Source organism: Colobus angolensis, unplaced genomic scaffold, assembly GCF_000951035.1.
Source record: "Colobus angolensis palliatus isolate OR3802 unplaced genomic scaffold, Cang.pa_1.0 Scaffold169, whole genome shotgun sequence".
Classification (NCBI taxonomy): Eukaryota; Metazoa; Chordata; class Mammalia; order Primates; family Cercopithecidae; genus Colobus; species Colobus angolensis.
The window spans coordinates 1142174-1150625 of NW_012114810.1; the positions used below are offsets into that span (position 1 = coordinate 1142174).

Sequence of the window (8452 nt, forward strand, 5' to 3'; positions counted from 1 at the left end):
AAAAAAAAAAAAAAGAGAGAGATGTAAATGGTTACTCTATATGTAATCGTTTGAGAGACTACAAAACCATTTTCCAAAGTGGCTGCACGATTTTACGTTTCCACCAGCAGTGGATGAGGATTCTGATTTCTCTACATCCTCGTCAACATTTATCTGATAGGTGTGAAGCGATGTAGTAGATGTGAAGCATAGTAGGTGTGAAGCAATGTTTTGTAGTTCTTTAAATGGTTAAACACAGAGTTACTATGTAACCTAGTAATTTCACTCTTAGGTGTATTACCCAAGATGAATTAAAACATATATCCACACAAAAACTTTGTGTTCATAGCAGTATTACTCGTAATAGCCAAAAAGTGGAAACAACCCAAATGTACATAAACTGATGAGTCAATAAACAAATTGTGATATATACATACGATGGAATGTTACAGAGCTATAAAAAGAAAACAAGTACTGACACATTTTACAACACAATAAACCATAAAAATATCCTAAGTGAAAGAAGCCAGTCACAAAATACATATATATATATATGTTGATATGGTTTGGCTCTGTCTCCCCACCCAAATCTCATGTTGAACTGTGATCGCGAGTGTTGGAGATGACTGGATCATGGGGGTGGTGTCTAATGGTTTAGCACCATCCTCCTGGTCTCATGATAATTCTCATGAGATCCGGTTAAAAGTGCGTAGCACCTCACCCTTCATACTGTCTCTCCTGCTCCACCATGGTCAGACATGCTTGCTTCCCCTTCACTTTCCACTGTGATTGTAAGTTTCCTAAGGCCTCCCAGCCATGCCTCCTGTACAGCCTGCACAACTGTGAGTCAATTAGACCTCTTCTCCTCATAAGTTACCCAATCTCAGGTAGTTCTTTATAGCAGTGTGAGAACAGACTAATACATATGTGTGTGTATATATGTGTGTGTGTGTGTGCATACACACACATACATATACATATATTAAATATGTATACAGGTCCAGGTGTGGTGGCTAACACGTGTAGTCCCAGCACTTTGGGAGGCTGAGGCTGACGGATCCTGAGGTCAAGAGATCAAGACCGTCCTGGCCAACATGGTGAAACCCCATCTCTACTAAAAATACAAAAATTAGCTGAGCATGGTGGGATGCACCTGTAATCCCAGCTAATGGGGAGGCTAAGGCAGGAGGATTGCTTGAGCCCGGGAGGCAGAGGTTGCCATAAGTTGAGATCGTGCCACTGCACTCCAACCTGGGCGACAGAGTGAGACTCCACCTCAAAAAAAGAAAAAAAAAGTATACGTATATATGTATGTGTGTATGTAAAAAATAATTATCCCATTTGTAAAAATCCAGAATGAGAAATTTAGATAGAGAGACAGAAAATAGATTAGTGGTTGCTTGGGGGAGTAACATGGGGTGATAGTGAAGAAAAAAGTTGATTGTGGTAACGGTTGCACATTTCTGTGAATGTGCTAAAAACCATTAAATTGTACACTTTCAAGGGGTGAATTGTGTAGTATATGAATTATATCTCAATAAAGCTGTTACCAAAAACAAAGATATAACAGTGGCTCTTATATACAGGAAGAGATCTTCCATATCACTCATAATAATAAAAGATATGCAAATTAAAACTATGCCATTTGGGCCGGGCGCGGTGGCTCATGCCTATAATCCCAACACTGGGAGGCCAAGGCGGGTGAATTATGAGGTCAGGAGTTCGAGACCAGCCTGACCAATATGGTGAAACCCCATCTCTACTAAAAATACAAAAATTAGCTGGGCGTGGTGGCACAGGCCTGTAATCCCAGGTGCTCAGGAGGCTGAGGCAGGAGAATTGCTTGAACCCAGGAGGCAGGGGTTGCAGTGAGCTGAGATTGCGCCACTCCAACCTGGGCGACAGAGCGAGACTATGTCAAAACAAACAAAGAAACAAACAAACAAACAAATAAAATACGCCAGTATACAATGTCTTATCCATCAGATTGGCGAAGATTATAAATTATGACAGACAATACATTCTGTTGGAAAAGCTGTGGAGAAACTGGCATTCTTATTAATTGTTGATGGGAATTCAAAATCATACAACCATTGTGGAGGAGAATTTAGCAATATCTACTAAAATTAATTAATCTTTTGACCAAAAATTCCCACTTCTAGGAATTTACCCTGATGATACACTTCCATAGAGAAATACATGTACACAAGAAGATACACTGGGCTGCAGCCAGTGGCCCATGTCTGTAATCTCAGCACTTTTGGAAGCCAAGGTGAGAGCATCACTTGCGCCCAGAAGTTTGAGACCACCATGGGCAACATAATTAAACCCTGTCTCTACAAAAACTACAAAACTTGGCCAGGTGTGGGGACCTGTGCCTGTAGTCCCAGCTCTTCAGGAGACTGAGGTGGAAGGATCGCTTGAGCCCAGGAAATCTAGTCTGCAGTGGGCCATGATCGCACCACTGCACTCCAGCCTGGGCAACAGAATGAGACCCTGTCTCAAAAATTAAAAAAAAAAAAAAAGTAATATACACTAACATTATTTATAATTGCAAATATTGAAAAGGATTAAATGCCTGTATGAAAAGAGTGGTTATCCACACAATAGAGTGCTATTCTGCAGATGTTAAAAAAAAAAAAAAGGCTGGGCGCGGTGGCTCACATCTGTAATCCCAGCACTTTGGGGGGCTGAGGCTGGTGGATTACCTGAGATCAGCAGTACGAGACCAGCCTGGCCAACATGGTGAAACTCCGTCTCTAAAAAAAAAAAAAAAAAATTGCCAGGCGTGGTGGCACATGCCTGTAATCCCAGCTACTCAGGAGGCTGAGGCAGGAGACAGAGGTTGCAGTGAGCCGAGATCATGCCACTGCACTCCAGCTCAGCCAGACCAACAGAAATGAATGAGATTCATCACCTGTAGGAGGTAGATAGGAATGGGGTGGAAAGGATGAGATGTGGGTGAAATGGAATGGAAAGAATGGTTGGGGAGGGGTGATACCTCTTTGAGCATAATTTTTGTATATAGTTCTGGTAACTAGGTTAATATTTCACATACTCAAAAAAATAAAATAAATGCAATAATAGTAGGGGCGAAAACTCTAAAAATGGAATATAAACAAGAAAAAATGACAAAAAAGCAGACCACTATGTCCCACAAACTGCGGGGAACATATATCAAGCTTGAAGGGAAAGCAGTCACCTTTGGTATTTTCCCTCTGTACACCTTTCTCCTACAGAGTACAGAGGGAAAATACCAACATTCCAGCAACTTTCCCCAAGAAAACCTATTGCCTCTTTACTGTCAACGCTTTTTATCCACTCAAGGTGAATACCTAACTAAATATTTCAAAAATTGTCTAGCTACTTGCTCTGCAATGCCTGGTTATCAGATCCCTCTTTGGAACATGGGGTTCCTGCTATCTATTGTTTTATTTTGGCCTAATTTATGGCACAGCTGTAATTGTAACAGAAATAGTCTCCTTTTAATAACCTGATGCGTCTGTTCTGCCAATCCCTATGTTTTGTTTTGAAAATCTGATCATTCTGTCACAACAACATATTTTATTAAAAAATCACCCTTCTGTTAAGTGATGGAGCTTTTTCTTCTCTTTTTATTGAGGGGTGGGGGATGGGTGTGTAATTTGTAAGTACTTTTGTGCATGATCTGTCCCTCCCTCTTCCTACCCCTGCAGTCCTCTGAAGGGAGGCCAACAGCCTTTCCCTGCCTTGGATTCTGAAGTGTTCCTGTTTGTCTTAACCTAGCCCTGGCCAGACGTTTTCTTTGATTTTTTTTTTTTAATTAAAAGACAGCTGTATGAGATGAAAAAAAAATAAAATAAAACATAAAAAACATAAAAATCACCCTTCTGGTCAGACGTGGTGGCTCACACCTGTAATCCCAGCACTTTGGGAGGCTGAGGTGGGCAGATCACTAGGTCAGGAGTTCAAGACCAGCCTGGCCAACATAGTTAAACCCCGTCCCTACTAAAAATACAAAAAATTTGCTGGGATGGTGGTGGGCACCTGTAATCCCAGCTACTCAGGAGGCTGAGGCAGGAGAATCGCCTGAACCTGGGAAGTAGAGGTTGCAGTGAGCAGAGATTGCGCCATTGCACTCCAGCCTGGGTGACAGCACAAAACTCCGTCTCAAAAAAAAAAAAATCACCCTTTATGGAGAGAGTGGGATATCTGGCTTTAGAGTGGGAACCTTCATTGTGCCAGTGACGACAAAGAGAATTAAATATGGGTAATGTTGAGAAAGGCAAGAAGATTTTTGTTCAGAAGTGTGCCCAGTGTCACACCGTGGAAAAGGGAGGCAAGCACAAGACTGGGCCTAATCTCCATGGTCTCTTCGGGCAGAAGCCAGGTCAGGCCGTTGGATTCTCTTACACAGATGCCAATAAGAACAAATGCATCACCTGGGGAGAGGATACACTGATGGAGTATTTGGAGAATCCCAAAAAGTACATCCCTGGAACAAAAATGATCTTTGCCAGCATTAAAAAGAAGGTAGAAAAGGCCGACTTGACAGCTTATCTCAAAAAAGCTACTAATTAGTAATAATTGGCCACTGTCTTATTTATTGCAAAACAAATGTCTCATGAATTGTTTATGTGTACCATACTTTAGTAGAGCTCATACAACAGAATTCAGATCATGAATGACTGACAGAATATTTTGTTGGGCAGTCCTGATTCAAAACTAAGATTGGCTTATGGTTAAATGAATATGTTCAGTTTTTGAATTTTAATAGTAATTCCAATTCAGTAAATGCTATCACTGTTTACCCCTTCTAAAGATATGATTAGACTTCATTAGTAATGTTAAACTTTTCACAAAGATGGTTTGTACCATCTTAAAACTTACTGGAGATTGGTTTTATATTTAGATTTATATAACTGGTTATGTGAACGTATTTAAATACTGGAGACATTCCTTCACTGTCTCAGAACCAAGCAAGATTCACCTGTGTTTTGTGTTCATAAAGAGAAGGGTTGAAGATAAATAAGGTAGCCATGTCTACTTTATATTTTTGGCCTTAACTATGCCAATCTAATTAGAATTCCCTGTATTTAAAATGGTTCCTTTTACTTATTGAAAGGCATTTTAGTGTGTTTTATGTGTAATATCAAACATTATTTAACACTTCTCACATTTTATAGATGATCTATAAGGTCACATGCTTTTAAAATAGTAGCAAGTTAAGCTTCACTCTTGAATGCTTTACAATCTAAGTCAAACTAAGTTATAATTTAGGATTCTCTTTAAACAGCCATTCAGAAACATAAAACTGTAGAACTGCTATGTATTTGTGATGGGGAATGATTCTTTTGCCAACTTCAAAGGATTAAAGTAGAGGAGATATACACAAATTATAAAATTATGTGTGATCATAACACTTATGATAAAAAGAAAACCACACACACACACATATACATCACCCTTCATGAGGAACTTGCAAAATCTGCCCATTCTTTTTTCTTTTTTTTTTGAGGCCGAGTCTCATTCTGTCACCCAGGCTGGAGTGCAGTGGTGCGATTTTGGCTCACTGCAACTTTCACCTCCCAGATTCAAGTGATTCTCCTGCCTCAGTCTCCCAAATAGTTGAGACTACAGGCACATGCCACCATGCCCAGCTAGTTTTTGTATTTTTAGTAGAGATGGAGTTTCATCATGTTGGCTAGGCTGGTCTCGAACTCCTGACCTCAGGTGATCCCACCCCACCTCGGCCTCCCAAAGTGCTGGGATTATAGGCGTGAGCCATGGCATCCCGTCTTATCTGCCCATACCATCTGCATATGTGGGTGGAGTCCAGGAAGTGGCATGAAAATCCAGTGTAAAAGATAGAAGTACAACTTACCCTGTTGCCCCAGTATTGTGCCTTATTGAAGGCACAATACTACTTATAATCTAAAGAAAGCTGCAACAATTGGAGCCAGAACTTCTTCCAAATCTCATGAGAAGTTGGCGTAGTCAATCATATCTCCACCAACTCCCACCCCTTGTCCCACCACAGTATATAAAAAGAATGAGGCCGGGCGCGGTGGCTCACGCCTATAATCCCAGCACTTTGGGAGGCCAAGGCAGGTGGATCACGAGGTCAGGAGATCGAGACCATCCTGGTTAACACAGTGAAACCCTATCTCTACTAAAAATACAAAAAATTAGCCACAAGTGGTGGCGGGTGCCTGTAGTCCCAGCTACTAGGGAGGCTGAGGCAGGAGAATGGCATGAACCCAGGAGGCGGAGCTTGCAGTGAACTGAGATCGTGCCACTGCACTCCAGCCTGGGGACAGAGCAGGATTCCATCTCAAAAAAAAAAAAAGAATGAACTGGGGCTGGGTACAGTGGCTCATGCTTGTAATCCCAGCACTTTGGGAGGCTGAGGTGGCCAGAGGGTTGCTTAAGCCCAGGAGTTTGAAACCAGCCTGGGCATCATAGTAAGACCTCATCTCTACAAAAAAATTTAAGAATTAGCCAAGCATAGTGGTGGGCACCTGTAGTCACAGCTCTCCAGGAGGCTCAGGCAGGAGGATCACTTGAGCCCAGGAGGCTGAGGCTGCAGTGAGCTATGACCATGCCACTGCACTCCAGTCTGGGTGGTAGAGTGAGACCCTGTCTCAAAAACAACAACGACAGAAATACACACTTCTGAGAAACTGAAACTAGAGGGGAAAGCAGGGCTCACTGAGCACCATTCCAGCATCCGGACACCACAGATCCCCTTCCCTCCACGCTGAAAACCACACTTTTCGAACCTTCACTCAACACTTCTTTCCCCAAAGCCAGAAGATGCACAAGGAGGAGCACGAGGTGTCTGTGCTGGGGCCACCCCATAGCACCATCCTCCCAAGGTCCACCATGATCAACATCCAAAGCGAGACCTCCGTGCCCGACCATATCGTCTGGTCCCTGTTCAACACCATCTTCTTGAACTGGTGCTGCCTGGGCTTCATAGCATTCGCCTACTCCATGAAGTCTAGGGACAGGAAGATGGTTGGCAACATGACCGGGGCCCAGGCCTATGCCTCCACCGCCAAGTGCCTGAACATCTCGGCCCTGATTGTGGGCATCCTCATGACCATCGGATTCATCTTGTTACTGGTGTTTGGCTCTGTGGCAATCTACCATATTATGTTACAGATCATACAGGAAAAACAGCGTTACTAGTAGCTGCCCATAGCCTGCGACCCTTGTACTCCACTTTGCAATGCTGGCCCTCACGCTGGGGCTGTTGGCCCTGTCCCCTTGGTCCTGCCCCTAGATACAGCATTTTATCCCCACACACCTGTCCACAATGACATTCAATAAAGTGCACGTGCTTGTGAAAAAAAAAAAAAAACAACAATGACAAAAAGAATGAATTGGGAGGACAACTGGGAATTCTCATTATTGGCATTATGGGATGTACAATATTTGTGATGGGAAGCAAAAAACATAAAAGTACTTCCCCTTCCTCCCAAAGCCAAAGATGAGGGCATGCCAAAAGAGACATTGGTACAATTGGTGACATCAGCAAGGAGAGACTAACAACATTTCATTCCCTAGACAGACGCTTTAAACTGTAGAACCTGCCAACCCACTCTGGTCAGGTTGGAGTAAAGCATGGTGTGAGTTTTTAACCTGTGCAAACATAAAAAATCATGTCAGTTTCTTGGCTAGAGAGTTCTGAAAGTGGAAGGCCCACTGGAATAATCTGTGCTGGCAGGGTTTATAGGTACCTTGGTAAAGTATGCCTAGGGAGAAAATGTGGCCAATCCCCCCAACCCATCACAGTCTGGCAACTCCCCCTAAAGGACTTCAGGTGTCTCCCAAGGAGCAGGAGCAGTGGGAGGTGCCAGGAGACCACTGTACCAAGTCATGGGATATCCAAACTGAGTTTAGGTTTGGAGAATAGACGATAAGCGGCACCATTCGGAGGGGTCTTCAATGACAGAAAAGTCCAGAATGAAGATAAACACTACTCAAAAAACTACAAACATCCTTCACTCTGAAACCATCAGCTCTAACCAGAGTAAGACAAGGTCACCTACTCACAGTTGGCCACAGTTATTCATTAAATAGAGAAACACTTCACATTTTCCCCTTTCTTTCTTCCTGATCCTATACAATGCAGAAGAAGAAGCCTGAAAAGGGAGAAGAGCTATTGAACTCTGAATCCCCTATAAGATTAGGAATTTAAAACTGAACTAAGGCTTTACAAAAATCAGCTTTATTGAGATATAATCATATGCAATTCAAACATTTCAAACGTACAATTGAATGGTTTTTAGCACATTCACAGAAATGTTTAACCACTACAATTTTAGAACATTCTTATCACCTCCAAAAGAAACCTTGTACCATTTAACTTTCTTTCTTTTTTTTTTTTGAGACGGAGTCTCGTTCTGTCACCCAGGCTGGAGTGCAGTGGCCGGATCTCGGCTCACCGCAAGCTCCGCCTCCCGGGTTCCCGCCATTCTCCTGCCTC

General features: G+C 42.6%; 1 long non-coding RNA gene and 1 pseudogene across 2 annotated transcripts in view; both read left to right on the plus strand.

The window, feature by feature from the left end:
- Positions 1-8452, plus strand: part of LOC105508845 — a 30269-nt gene that overhangs the window by 17051 nt on the left and 4766 nt on the right. The gene's annotated exons all lie outside the window — the stretch shown is intronic.
- On the plus strand, positions 6626-7324 carry LOC105508844 (annotated as a pseudogene). The gene has a single exon (XR_001001345.1). The product of XR_001001345.1 is annotated as an interferon-induced transmembrane protein 1 pseudogene (transcript).